This window comes from Dermacentor variabilis, chromosome 8, assembly GCF_050947875.1.
Source record: "Dermacentor variabilis isolate Ectoservices chromosome 8, ASM5094787v1, whole genome shotgun sequence".
NCBI classification, from domain to species: Eukaryota; Metazoa; Arthropoda; class Arachnida; order Ixodida; family Ixodidae; genus Dermacentor; species Dermacentor variabilis.
Window position 1 is genome coordinate 117355994 of NC_134575.1, and position 13810 is coordinate 117369803.

General features: G+C 47.5%; 1 pseudogene; it reads left to right on the forward strand.

The window, feature by feature from the left end:
• Positions 1-10580: 10580 nt before the first annotated feature.
• Positions 10581-12593, forward strand: LOC142591244 (uncharacterized; annotated as a pseudogene).
• Positions 12594-13810: the final 1217 nt, after the last annotated feature.

Below are 13810 nucleotides of genomic sequence, written 5' to 3' on the forward strand. Positions count from 1 at the left end.
CCATATCGAGAAATATCGATAGGAAGAACTGTTTATGTATAAATGCGTCCCGGATATTTCCTTCAACACGTACGCGATGATCGGTTGTGGAGCGCCCTTCTCGGAAGCCGCACTGATAAGGATCAAACATTTTGCTCATTTCAAGGAAATGGATGAGTCGCCGAATTATCATTTTTTTAAATACCTTACAAAGGCAACTTGTGAGGGCGATCGGGCGGTAACATGCAACTGAGGAAGGATCTTTGCCTTGTTTCAAAGCAGGAACCATAATGGCTTCTTTCCATATAGTGGGAAGGTATCCTGCAGCCCAAATGGTGTTTAAAATTGTGAGTAGTGTAACTTGGGTGTCATTGTGTAGGTTTTTGATCATTTGATACATGATTCTGTCAGATCCCGGTGAAGAGCTCTTGCATGAGCTCAAGGCAGCTCTCAACTCGGCAATACTGAAAGGACAGTTGTACGATTCATTCTGTAGACATTTTCTTTTGAGTTGCTTATATTCTTCTATTTCTCTATACTTCAGAAAGGATTTCGAATAATGTTTTGAACTTGACACGCTCTCAAAGTGCTCCCCAAGTGAGTCTGCCTGATCTTGCAGCGTATCACCCTGTGTGTTTACCAGAGGGATTGAATATGTTTGTCGCCCTCTAGTTCTCTTTACGCGGTTCCAGACTTTCGCCTCATCTGTAAACGAGTTAATACTCGATAAAAACTTCTGCCAACTCTTCTGGCTTGTCAGCGGGTTCTCCTACCTTGTGACTTTACTTATTTGAAGTTGACAAGATTCTCTGCAGTGGGCGAAACGCGTAGCAACCCCTACGCTTTGTTCTGATTCCTACGTGCGATTCTACATTCATCGTTCCACTACGGGACATGCCGTTTGCATGCTGAGCCACTTACTTCACGTATACAATTAGATGCGGCATCTATTATTAAGGCTGTAAAATACTCCACAGCCGCATCAATTCCTAACGAGGACATGTCATCCCATGATACAGTAGTTATGGTTCGGAATTTCTCCCAGTCGGCTGCGTTAATCTGCCACCTAGGAGCCTGTGGTAGATATTCGCTTTCTTTAAGTGTTCTTAATAGTATGGGGAAGTGGTCGCTTCCGCAAGGATTGTTCGCAACTGCCCATTCGAGTTCAGGCAGTATAAACGGGGAAACTATGCTGTGATCAATTGAAGAAAAAGTTTTGTTTGCAAGACAGTAATATGTGGGTTTCTTCTCATTCAGAAGGCACACACCAGAAGAGAAAAGGAACTGTTCAACAAGACGACCTCGCACATCTATACGAGATTCGCCCCACAGCGAGCTGTGCGCATTAGAATCGCCAAGAACAACATAAGGTTCTGGCAATTGATCTATATAGGACTGAAAATCATGTTTGTTTAATTTGTAATGTGGGGGTCTGTTAAGCGAGCTAATAGTGATGAGTTTGTGTAGGAGGACAGCTCGAACCGACACTGCTTCAAGAGGCGTTTGTAGCTGTAAAAGTTGACACGCTATGTTTTTGTGAATAACAATAGCTACACCTCCCGATGATGCGATAGCATCATTGCGATCTTTGCGAAAAGTTATATACTGTCGGAGAAAGTTTGTGTTTTGATTTTAGGTGTGTTTACTGTAAACACAGCACTTTTGGATTGTGTTTGTGTATGCGTTCTTGTACGTCATCAAGGTTTCTAAGAGGACCTCCGACATTCCATTGAATAATTTGTGCATCCATATTTAAAGTAAATTGGTGCTGTGTGTACGGAAACGGAAGTGATGCCTTAGTTTACAGAGCTCTTTCCAGGCCCTGGAACGGGGATTTTACCCTTTTTGGAGCGTTCGAGATGACATCGCCGCCCCTTAGGCGCTTGGTGCGCCTTGAGGATAGGTGTAGTGTCCATTGCCTCGTGTGAGGCGCCGGACTCGTGCTCTTGCGAGCGAGAAGTTACCAGAGAGGTTCCCGCCTCGTAGGGCAAGACCCCTGCGCCCACCAGCGCGGAGGTCGATGGGGCTCCCCGGGGGATTTGGCTGCGCGGGCTGTTGCCAGCGCTGGAAGGGGCCGAGGAGGTTGGGGCAGCTTCGGCTGCGCCCACCTTCGGGGTTGATGGTCGCTCATTCTGGGTCGAAGGAGCAGCGTTAGCTGCAACCGCCATGTGGGCAGATGGCGTAGCTGCCGACTCACTGCTTGTGGGTCCGACAGCCGCCGCAGGCCGTTGTGTCGCTGCCCCCTGATGCGTCACATCGGCAAATCTTTTCTTGGGCAGGTATGAAACCCGCCTGCGCGCCTCCTTGAAACTTATGTTTTGCTTGACTTTGAATTTAACAATTTCTTTTTCTCTTTTCCAAGACGAGCACGACCGCGAGTATGCGGCATGCTCGCCATCACAGTTGACACAATGTGGAGTGTTCTGGCACGTTTCGGAGGAATGTTCATTGTCACTGCACTTCGCACCAGTAAGCTGGCCTCGACAGTTCTCTGAACTGCGGCCGAAACGTTGGCACTTAAAGCATCTGAGAGGATTGGGCACGTATGGCCGAACACGCAGTTTGATATAACCGGCTTCGATGGACTCGGGAAGGAAACTTGAGCCGAAGGTGAGTATCAGGTGTTTCGTCTTGATCTCTTTACCATCTCGCCTCATCCTAATTCGTTTAACATTGATAACATTCTGGTTGCTGAAGCACTTCAAGAGTTCAGCCTCTGTGAGCTCCATCAAGTCATCGTCGGAGACAACACCACGGGTGGGGTTCATCATGCAGTGCGGGGTTTTAATTATTTGGGTTTCCCCAAATGAAACTAGTTTGGAGAATTTTTCATATTGTCTCTGATCGCGGAGCTCCAAGAGGAGATCACCGCTTGCCATCCCCGACGCCTTATAACCAGGACCAAAGACTACAGTCAATGACTTGGAAACAAGGAAGGGTGATATTGTTCGTACTGGTTTAACTGGTTTTGCACAATGAATGACATGGAAACGTGGGAAGGATTCTTTTTGGCGGCCAAGAAACTGGAAAACTTCATCGTTGTGCCCTCTTTTCTGAGGACGATCAGGCAGTTGAGGGAAGGAATTATCCATAGAGGAATGTGTAGTTTTCGGCAATAACGCCAGCCACCCACCGTGGAGCCCTACAAGGGGACGCTGCAGGAACTGTAAAAACAGGTCCTGCAAACGCCAGCTGTACGTAATTACTATAACCGAATATGAAATAACCTAGGTTCGCTATTCTCACAAGGTTAACCCCTGCTGCCTGGAAAAATTGGAAGTAAGGGGAAGCTAGGAGAAGACAGGAAAGATGACAAAGTGAGAGAAAGACGAAGGCTGGAGGGACAGAGAGACAGGAAAAGGCAATTGCCAATTTCCTCCGGCTGGGTTACTCCGGGGGTGCCGTCTACGTGAAGCCGAGGCCAAAGGGGTGTGTTGACTCCGCCGAGAGGCCGTAAAGGTCCAAACACCCGCCATCGGCTCAACCCCCAGGATCCCCTCTTCCCGGACACGGCAAAGCCACGCATGGTTAAACGCGGGAGGGTCCAACCCTCGTGTACGTGGTGTAGCAACGCACCAAACGCCCGCTGACGCAGACGCCCCTGCGGGGGGCGGGCAGCGTACGTCAAGGCAAAATGTTGCGGCGCACTTCAACTTTCGAAGCCACCTCTTTTGTATATGCCCTTTCGTTATTGCTCGGAAGAAGTTAAAACAAATGACCTTTAAAACGCAAGTGCGTTTTAAAGGACACAGTTTAAATGCTGCTTGCGAGCATAAACGAAGAATGTTCACTGAAGCTTTATGGGCTACATGAGTAGCCTGGTGGTATTGCTTTGGTTTGTTACAATTCGAGAATGCGCCTACGTTCAACGCTATCTACACAATATACTGGCGCACGCACGTTCTCTGAACGCGGCATAGCACAAATTAGTATTTCTGAACGCTTGAATATGGGCACAGGTCCAATTATAATAGCTTTCTTAGTTAGTGTCTTAGTTTCTAACCCCCCTCAACCCCCCTCCGCCCGTAAAATAAACGCAAGAAGTTGCGCTTTCGTGAATTCGGTATCGCCTGAAAAAAAAGATCAATATATGGGAATTTACAAGTCGGTGGAACGTGGCGGCTGGGAGTCTGGATGCGCGGTGTGCTGTTATGCAAGGAATCGGGCGAGATCGGTGTCATGCGTCGGACTACCACCCAAGCCAACCAAACGGTTTTTTTTTGCGTTTTTTCGACCTGCCCCTGTGGTGAAAGCTGAAAGCGTATATAGCGGGGAGCAGAAATGTACAGAGATCTAGAGCGAATTCTTGAGATCCGTCTTTACAATTTTGTGCTGCCGAACGCTCAGATAAAAAAAAGAAATAAAAGACCTTCTATGGGAACACAGTTTTCACAAACTTACCAGTGATGATTTTGGGAAGTTAACACCAGGAACTCACGTAACTTGAAGAACAGGACAGAACGAAGCGGTCCCAGTACTCAATTCTCGTTTGGTCCTTGTGGTAGCTTCCCCAAATCATTAATCACCCACTGGCCTAATCCACACTTTGCTATCTTACTTATGAGCATTTTATATGACATTTGCAGTGGTGAGTCATATATTTCCTTAAAGGTTCTTAGACCGCATGGACTATTGTGGTCTGAAATTAGTCTACTGGTAGCACATGGTTCAGTTAACGATGCGGCTGCTCAGTAAGATGTTATCACAGTTTCGCCATCGTGGTTTCCAGGGCCACCAAAGCCCGAGAGTTCTACTCCCACCAGAGGTCCTGTATTCGAGTTCCTTAATTAACTCTAATTAATTAACCGTGTCCTTTTTGGCATAATTAGCGGCATCGTTGGTCATCGTTGTTCACATTGTTCTTCAAATGCTTTTACACATCATTCACAAGCGTATCCGTCACTTTCTGAGGGACCACAATTTTCCATCTAACCTACAAATTTCTTTCCGGCGCGCTAATAGTGCTTCAACTCAACTTATTGAATTTACTTGCGTTTCTATCAACCTTACCGCGGGCTACAGGACGATGCACTCTTCGTTAATTTCTAGAGGGCACTTCACAACATTCTTTACTCTGAACTCATGTTAAAGTATCTGCTATTCTGAATTAAGCAGCGTTCACTAATAGGCTGGATTGCTAGTTTCCTCTCCAATCGTTCACAATACGTTTGCTTTACTTCTGTGAGCTCCTCCACTGCTAGTCTATTGCCTGGTCTCCCATCTGGTGTTAATACTCAGTCCATTATTACTTCTCATCTACTTTATTTATCTCGCAAATAACATAACTTCTAAGTTACATCCATACGCTGGTGACTGCATACTATATGACGTAATCAAGACCCCAGACGACCACCGAATGCTTGACAACTTTGTAAGCGTGTTTCGCGCTGGGTAAGAAACCTGAAAGATGAATATCAATTTTACTATAACAGTAGCAATGTGCACTACTAACAGTTCATTCCCACCGTATTTTGACTATTCATTCAACAACTCTTCGTTAACTAAAGCGTATATGTATTAATACTTTGCTGTTGATTTAACGCGCAGCGTGTCTGGGTGAGAGCATGCGTATATAACTGGCGAAGTATTCCAAAAACTTGCATAGATAAAATATGCACCCTTCCTGCTCCTCCTAAAAACACGAAGCTACTGTTCTATAAAACGCTGATCCTACCTACACTTAGTATAGTTCTGTTATTTGATTCCCTTTCAACCAGAGTGATGCTAGTAAAATCAATCCATGGAGAAAAAAATATGTGTGCGTTTTATATGCTACACATAGAGCCGATACATCTCACCCTCTGCTGCTCTTTCTTTCTTGAACTTGACACTACTATCGGTGGGCAGGGATGTCACCTCTCTAAAATTTCGGCATAATATCGTTAGCTCTTCCTCCACTCTATGAAACTGTGTGCACCTAAACCTTGATAAAAACATCTTCGAGGAATAATAGCAAACTTAATCTGCGACCTTTCTATCCATGCCATAATACATTTAGGTACAACTTTTACCACTGTACAATTGAGCGATCGTATTTCCAGTTAAAGATTTTATTTGTGCACTTGTTTGTATTTTGTCACGTTTCGCCAGCAAGCGTTGTGTTCTTCATTGCATTGGTATTTGGCATTCTCATTCGTTATTTGTGAATTCTCTATTGTACCCACACCTGCAATAACGCGTGTAGGGCTGTAGTATACTTGTTTATTTATTTTACAAGTACTGCCAGTGCTGTTACCCTGCCTTAGACAGGAGTAGGCATTTGGAACAATAAGACAAGTACTAAATAAGATCACTCAAGATAACAGACATTGAACAAGAATCTGCCTAACAAACAACATAAGAGAAACCTTTTCACAATCATGCTTTGACTGGTAAAAACGAGGGATGAACGCTATAGTTTATTCACAAAGTGCAGAAAGAAAGGATGAAACCGTTGGAAAGTCAACAGTTGCGGCCGGTAATGCGCTCCATTCGTAATCCTTTCGGAAATCGTGCGCGGGAAAAAAGAATTTTTAAATGCGTTGGTCCTGCAGGAAAATCTCTAAACTTTTTGCTGTGATAAGAGCGCGTGCAGTGGTGGCTAGCTGGTGGAATATATTATGTGTTATACATTCTTAATTGACTATTTTAGAGTAACAACAAAAATTACATTGTGTCCCGGTAACACCTCATTGCAAGGTTTTCCAGTTCTGCAGCTTCTAGAAGAGATGACGAGCATGTGCGCCCGCTGTACGAATCGAAAATAAACCTGGCTGATTTTCTTTGGACTTTCTCAATTTTAGAGGTGTTGGTTTATGTTTGTGGATCCCAAACAATCGCAGCGTATTCTAGAATGGATCGGATGAATGTTTTATATGCTAAAAGTTTTATTTCAGGTGAAGCGTTTCTTACTGATCGCCTTAAAAAGCCTAGTTTTTTAATTGCTTTATTCTATATGTATGTTACATGCTCATTCCAACTAATATCTGATGTTATTACTACTCTTAGGTAATTGTACGTAGACATGACTGATAAAGACTGGTTGGTAATGCTACAAGTAGGGGTTAGGGATTATGTTTGCGAGTAATGGCCATTGCAACAGTCTTTTAGAGGTTAATAGTCATCTGCCTTTCCAGCACCATGTTTGTATTGTAGACAGCGAGGTGTTTAAAGATTCATGGTGATTTTAATTGCGCATTTCGTTGTACAAAATGCAGTCATCTGCAAAAAGCTTTATCTGGACGCGTACGTCACTGATGACGTCGTTGATAAACATAAGAAAGAGAAGCGGCCCTAACATTGATCTCTATGGAATGCCTGCGTCTACAGTTCCGGGTGTCGAAGCTGCATCGTTCACCTGAACATTTTGTTTCGGTAATAAAATGTATGCTTTTTTCCAGTGAACTAAGGCGTCGTTCTTTAAAATGGGTTTTAGTTTAAGAAGTAGTTTAGAGTGAGAGACGCGGTCAAATGCTCTTTCAAAATCGAGAAATATGAACTCTATTCGGCCTTGTCCTACCTAAAGCAGTCGCGAAGTCGCGAACTGTTTCTACGAGCTGAGGTACGGTAGAAAACCTCACCGGAAACCATGTTGCCTTGCGTCAATTATTGCGTTGTCGTTAAGAAAGGCAGAAATGTGCTTGAAAATTATGTGTTCGAGGATTTTTTCGCATGTTCATGGTAAAGAAATTGGCCTGTATGATATGAGTAGAGACGGAATTTCCGTTTTTGGTATGGGGATGACTTTAGCGTACTTCCAGTCGTTTGGAATTTTCGCGCATGACAGTGATTTCTCATCCGTTAAGGCTAGATACTTTGAACACCATTCGGCGTAACGGGAAAGAAACGCATTCGGGTTTCTATCAGCTCTGGGCGATTTTTTAGCGTCGAGGTTAAGCATAAGTGCTAACACACCTTCCTTAGTAATTGTGGCATCACCAATCGTCAGAATGTTTTCGTAGCTAGGGAACTGTGCGTTGATGCAGTCGTCACGCGTAAACACTAAGCCAAAATATCGGTTGAGCGCATCTGCGGTTTCGGCACTGCCGGTTAAAAAGTTATCACCGATACAGAGTTTGGGTTCAGCTTTCTTTTTTGGCGATGAGTACTGCCAGAACCTTCCTGGAGATGGGACGAGAAAAGATTTGGTGTTATTATTTGATAGTATTCTTTTGCTGTTTTTATTTTATCAACCAATAATGCATGCAAGCCAAGCAGCCGATCACTTGCGGGAACAGTTGGGCGCTGCTTGAGTTGTTTTCTTTCCTTCTTCAGTTTCCGTTCTATTCGTGCTATTTCTTTTGTTACCCAAGGATTGCGCTTCCGCAGCACTTTTCTCTTCACAGGTACAAAATTACGGATACACTTCAGAACCAGGAACTTGAAGCAGCCCAATATACTATCAATAGAATGTTCGTTTGATTCACACATGGCATGAAATTCTAAAAAAAGCGAAATCTAGGGTGTCCAATACATCAATATAACTAGCACGGGAGAAATCTAGGACAATTCTTTCTTGTTTTTCAATTTATGGAGCAAAATTTCCTTCAAACGTAAGGTACACCATTTTGTCATCGGTTGGAATTTCCGCGCATGACAGTGATTTCTCAAATGTTAAGGCTAAATACTTTGAACACCATTCGGCGTACCCGGAAAGAAACGCATTCGGGATTCCATCAACTCTGGGCGATTTGTTAGCGTCGAGGTTAAGCATAACTGCTAACACACCTTCCTTAGTAATTGTGGCATTAAAAATCGGCAGAATGTGTTCATAGCTAGGGACCTGTGGGCTGATACCGTCATCCCGCGTAAAGACTGAGCAAGAATATCGGTTGAGCGTGTAGGAGTTGAGGAGGAAATCGGGATGAAAAACTTGGGAGGTTTATTTACATTATTTACAGTGAGCGTATATTAACAGTCTTTGAGTCATTACGGGCCGGCAGCAACTCGGACGCTGCGGCCCGTGGCAAGAACCTCGAAAGAGATCAACGAAGGAATGCTCTAGGAATGCTTCCTGCTGCTCCCGGTCTGCGTCTTTAAAGTCCTTCGCTGTCTCGAAGACACGTCACGTTCGGCCAATGGGAGAGCCCGCTCAGGTGACGCCATTTTCGGCCAATCGGCGAGCCCGCTCGGGTGTGGTCATTTTCGGCCAATGGTAGGCGCCCGTGCGATGGAGTCACACCCGGCGAAGAGAGTCGCTGCTTGGTCCCCCTGTGGTCTTGCCTTGGTGACTTGCAATGCGCCATCACAATAGATGGATGGGGGCGACGCCGCCAGGTTTTCACGGCGCATTACAGCCGTCTTGCTTCGGGACCCACTTTACCCGCAACAGTGCCAGGCTCTCGCTTCACTTTCGGGAAGAGTCAAGCAGTGAATAGCTCCACCGGCGGCACACGAAGTTGGGGCCGCCAACTTGTTTGCACGTGCCGCGCCTCAGGAATGTGGTATCCGTGTTTCTCCGCTTCTTAATTAGCTGTGACGCGATTCGATGTGGTCTGGCGAACTCTAAGTAGGCTCAGGAAACGGTCCCGTATCTAACAGCTCATCCTCGCCCCGGAAGTTCGGAATGGCCGGTGAACTCAATTCGCTGGCCATGAGGAACGCTGAAAGAACCTGCAGGGTACTGGTGTCGAGCCTCGTTTGACGAACTTCGGGATCCTGGGTCCTAGAGAACGTACGGTAAACAAACAAAACAACACAGCGCTGCACCACGTGTAAGCACAGGCCCTTCACCGCTGACTCGCCAGGCTATTACTGAGTCAAAATGAACCCTGATCTTTTATTTCCCCAATTTTGACAAAGCAGTTCCAACCACCTTTCCAAACCGCTGTCCATTTCTCCCCGAATGCCGACAAGACCAGAGGGTCATTGTTGTAGCAAAACAATGGATCTTTGCCGTTGCAAACAAACAATGAAAACAGCCGAACATAACTTAAGTGCCCTATTTTCGCGAAAAGCCTGTTCTCACCCAAGCGCAGGGACCTACTCATCTCACGTACTGTTGCCACTGAACAGTTTGGTCTACTCTACAAGTACATAATCACAAGCGCGCTAGCCTTGTGGTCCCTAATCGGAACGCGTACTTGCGTCGTAGACAAACGTTTCATTATGCTTACTTACGTTTCTTCCTTTAGTCCCTACACGACACGCAACCTAAACGAACAATTAAACTTGCGGCACTTAGCACTCCGCAGAACCCTTAAAATAATGCGTCTTCTAATAACTAGTTCCAGGCACGCTCACTAAAGAAGTCAGAATACGGCTGCCCTCAACACACATGAGCAACCCAGTCAAAAACCTGCTTCCTTCTGTCCACACAGGACACGCGCTACTGGAACTAAGAACGCTTCTGAGTGCAAATCATGCACTCACTGAAAACCGGCACCGTTAACCTTGGGAAATAAAAAAAACGCATAAAAAGAGAAGGTTAACTAACACACACGCGCGTTACGATGGGCCTCTCACCGATAACCTTGACACTGAGGCCCATCTCGCTCACATCCTGCGTGGGCAAGGTGCTGGAGCACGTCCTGCTCAACAGGTGGCAAGACTACCTGGAACGAGAAGGGCTGTACCCGGCCACTTTGATCGGTTTCAGACAGCACCTCAGCACGCAGGACGCGATGCTGCAGCTCAAACACCAAATATTCATCGATGATGGCGGCAACGCCCGCGACAACAAAGATATCTTGGGGCTCGACCTGCAGAGCGCCTTCGATAAGGTGAAACACTCGGCGATTCTGTCCCAAGTCTCCAAGCTCAACATGGGAGAAAGATCCTACAACTACATCAAGGACTTCCTCACGAACAGGACCGTCGAGCTACGAGCAGGCGACCTACAGACGCAAGAGAAGAAGCTCGGAAGCACCGGCAAACCACAGGGATCGTTCATTTCGCCGACACTGTTCAACCTAGTAATGATCGGAGTGGCTGAAAAGCTCGGGCCCATCGAAGACGTCAGGCACACCATCTACGCGGACGATATCACGATATGGGTGACCGGTGGCAGCGACGCCCACATCGAGGGCGCACTGCAAGCCGCCGTCGACGCAATAGAAGACAAGCTGGAAGGCACCGGACTGAGATGTCCGCCGAGTAAATCGGAGCTTCTCATACTCCCACCTACCAAAAACAGCAGAGGCAAGACCAGACAACGCGAAAACGAAAAAATCTGAATCGTCACCAAATCCGGCACCGTGATCCCCAAGGTCCGCAAAATTAGGATCCTAGGCATGGTCATCGAAAAGCACGGAAGAAACGGCAAAACCATCACCCGTCTCAAGGCAAAAGCAGCCAACGCGATTCGACTCCTCAAACAAGTCACTTCCCGAAAGGCTGGCATGAGAGAGGAGAGCCTAATTAGGCTCGTCCAATCCTTCGTCATCAGCCACGTCGCGTACGTTGCAGCCTACCACAGATGGCTGCAACACGAACGAAACAAAATCAACGTGCTCACCAGAAGAGCGTAAAAGACGGCGCTGGGCCTGTTCGAGTCCACAAGCACGACCAGCTTGTTACAACTCGGGCTACACAATACGCTCGAAGAAATAGCCGAAGCGCAACGGACCTCTCAACTGGAGCGGCTGTCGATGACCAAAGCCGGGAGAAAGATACTGAACGGTCTGGGAATTAGACGCTCGAACGAGGTGGAGATGGAGCTCCCCGTCCGCGAAGAGGTCCGGCGCCAGACCAGAATCGACCCCATACCGAAGAACATGAATCCCGATTTCAACAAGGGAAGAAGAGCGGCGAGGGCCAAGGCTCTCATCGACCAGCATGCCAACGACGAACACGTGCGGTACGTGGACGCGGCCGAATACCAATGGAACGCCTTCGCAGCGGTCATCATAGAGGCGTCAACCGGCGCCACGAGGACGGCTTCAAGCGTGAGAAGCGCCGGAGCGGAAGAAGCGGAGGAGGTAGCGATCGCCCTGGCCATCGCCGACGCAGACTGCCACATGGTGCTGAGTGACTCAAGACAGGCGGTGCGAAACTTCGCCAAAGGGCAAATCTGCAGGGAGGCTGAGCGCGTACTGCCAGCGGTAAAACTAGAAGAACGAAAAGTACGACTCAAGTGATTCCCGGCGCACGCGGCCGACGCTTCTGAACTCAATGCGAACCATAATGAGACGGCACATGCAGCGGCGCGAGCGCTGACCAACCGCGCCCCGGCGACAGACCGTCCGACGTGGTTCGGAACCAAGGACCGCATGATGGATTACAATGAAATCACGAAGGCCTACCGCCTGGCTCGGAGGACTCTCCCACCCCCGCACGCGAGACTGAGTCGAGCGGAGGCGGTAGTGCTGAGACAGCTCCATACCGGATCGCTACCGAGCCCGAAACTGATGAATCGCATGTACCCCGAGACATACCCGACAGATATGTGCAGAGTCTGGCGTAGGGAGACCGCAGACTACCCTCGCATCTTGTGGGACTGCATTAAATGTCCAGAAGACGCTAAATCAAGAACACACCCACCGCGGCTGGAGGCAGCTGCGAAGAGCTACGACCGAGACGATCAGCTCTGGGCCGTGCAGCAGGTCCTCGAGGCGCTCGAAAGGCACGGACCCAGCGAGCCGGCAACGGCGAGCGGAAGCCCGCGCCGAGTAACCTCAACTTCGAGGATGACGTAGGCCCTCGTCGGGGCGCGCGAGCGCCCAACTGCAGGCATAAATAAAGTTTCTCCAATCCAATCCAATCGACACTCAGGTTACTCACACACAAAATAAGAAAGTCTATCTACTTCTTAATGAACAATTAGCGATACTACATGTTTACAAAAAAATTCGTCTTTCAAATCTCGAGCTTCTAAAACAAAACATAAACAGAGCTCATACCTTACATATTGAAAGAAACTTAAATCGCGAAAATTATCCGAGTGCTCAAAAATAAAACAAAACATGCTTTACTTCCATGGAAGCTCTCTTGGCCTCCCGTTCCAAAAGTTTACAACTGACTCATACTACTTGAGACGTACTCGAAGTGGTCGCGGCCGAAAGCCACTCTGGCTACCAAGGAACAACAAAAGGGCTGACTCACTATCAGCTCCCCCAAGACGTTACAGTCTACTGCAAATATGCGTCCTTGCGCCCCGTTTTCATCACGACCTCGATTGACCGCGTCGCTACTCCCCACCTGGTCTCGTCTTGCCACCTTGCGCTTCTTTGTACTACACGCTAAGCTTCGAGAAGAACGACGGAACTACGAGGAATTTAACAGCCCCGTGCCTTTTGTAGGCGTCCGTGCCGAACATGCTTCACGGTCCCTCTTTGACCGGTGGCTCGAACGTGTTGGATGCGTCAACATCGTCAACGACGACCGCACCATTCTTTTCCTCGTGCCCGTTGCCGTTTTCGGCTTCGCTACATTAGCCATCGCATTCCGATCTTTAGGGCTCTTCTTTCTGCGGCGCTTTCTCTTGGAATTCCCTTTTATGCCGTCCTCTGGCACCTCGTGCTGGCCGTTACACATCTCATCGGCCCGGATCGGTCTCTTACCCGCACAGTCTGATTGATTTTCATTTAAATCAACACTCTCTCTGCCTCGACTGGCGGACAGCTCAACCGACTCTTGAACAGCGCAGCAGGCTTCACTCGAGCTATGCAACTCGCACTCTTGCGAACTGCCCCATACTGCATTGCCCAGCTCACGCTGTGCGTCAGCCCACAGCCCGTCGGTATCGATCACTGTCTCACGCGCACCGTCCGAATGATTAATAACTGAATCATCCCTATCTAGGCTATCTAGACTGGCGGAGAGCTGCACCGATCTCTGAACAATGCAGTTGTATTCTCTTGAGCCACGTAGCTCACAATGCTGAGACTTAACCTCAACTGCATCGTCCAGCTGG